Source organism: Suricata suricatta, chromosome 16, assembly GCF_006229205.1.
Source record: "Suricata suricatta isolate VVHF042 chromosome 16, meerkat_22Aug2017_6uvM2_HiC, whole genome shotgun sequence".
Lineage (NCBI taxonomy): Eukaryota > Metazoa > Chordata > Mammalia > Carnivora > Herpestidae > Suricata > Suricata suricatta.
In genome coordinates, this window is record NC_043715.1 from 53405082 (window position 1) to 53406239 (window position 1158).

Genomic DNA, 1158 nt, shown 5'->3' on the forward strand with positions numbered 1-1158 from the left:
TTGCCAACACTTTCCTTGATGTCCTTTTTCTGTTCCAAGAAACCATGTAGACACACAATCTTTTGAGTGCTCATTTTCCTGAGTTTCCCCTTTGCTGTGACTATTGATCAGATTTTCCTCATTTTTGATTATTTTGACAGATTTGAGGAGTGCTAGTCAGGAATCCTGCTGAAGGGCCCTCAGTTGGGATTAATGTGATAATTTTCTTATGATTATCCAGGGCTTCTAGGTCTTAGGAAAGAGACTCAGGGTATAAAGTGCCATTTCCAGTGCCTTATCTCAAGAGTACACTCCACCAACATGCGTTATCACATCGACCAACACCCCAAGATGAGGTTGTGTGTATGAGAACTCATTGCTGAAACATATATGACCCATTTCATACTGTACTAATTGCAAACAAGTTACGATGTGTGATGGACATTTAGGATAAGAACGTTATGTTCTGCCTTCTTAAAGTTTCTGCACAAATTATGTGAAATACTTCCAGAACGCTGAGCTCATTTCACAATTTATTATTTATTTTGTGATTGCTTCATTTCGATTTAAACTCATACACATTTGTTTTATGTTCCAAGTTATCATCCAATACTGCTTCTTGTACTCTTTTGTAAATCAAAGCGTTAGGGACGCCTGGATGGCTCAGACAGGTAGGCAACTGACTGCTGATTTTGACTCAGGTCATGATCTCAGCATTTGTGAAACTGAGCCCTTCATGGATCGCTACACTGAGAGCATCGAACCTGCTTAGTATTCTCTCTTTCTCCCTCTTTCTTTGCCCCTCCCCTGCTGACATGTGCACATACCCTCTCTTTTTCTCTCTCAAAATAATTACCATTTAAAAGAATCATAATGAAATAAAATAAAAGTGTTCCAGTTTGACCACGGTGAGCTCTTTTGGGTGGCTCCTGTGTCCCTCTGACACAGCCCATTATTAAAACAGGGTTGTTTTTTAGCATGTCCTGATGTAAGGCACCAGAGCTCTGCATGCTCAGTTCATACATCTCCAGGCCTAGCCCTGGCTGCTGTTGTGGGAGAACCATCTCATGGACCAAGATATGGACAGGAGGTGTGCTCACTCCTCCTGTGTATCACTGTGTTCATGACTTCTCAGCTCAAACACCAAGAAACTGTGCATGTGTGTGCTGAACCGCACTG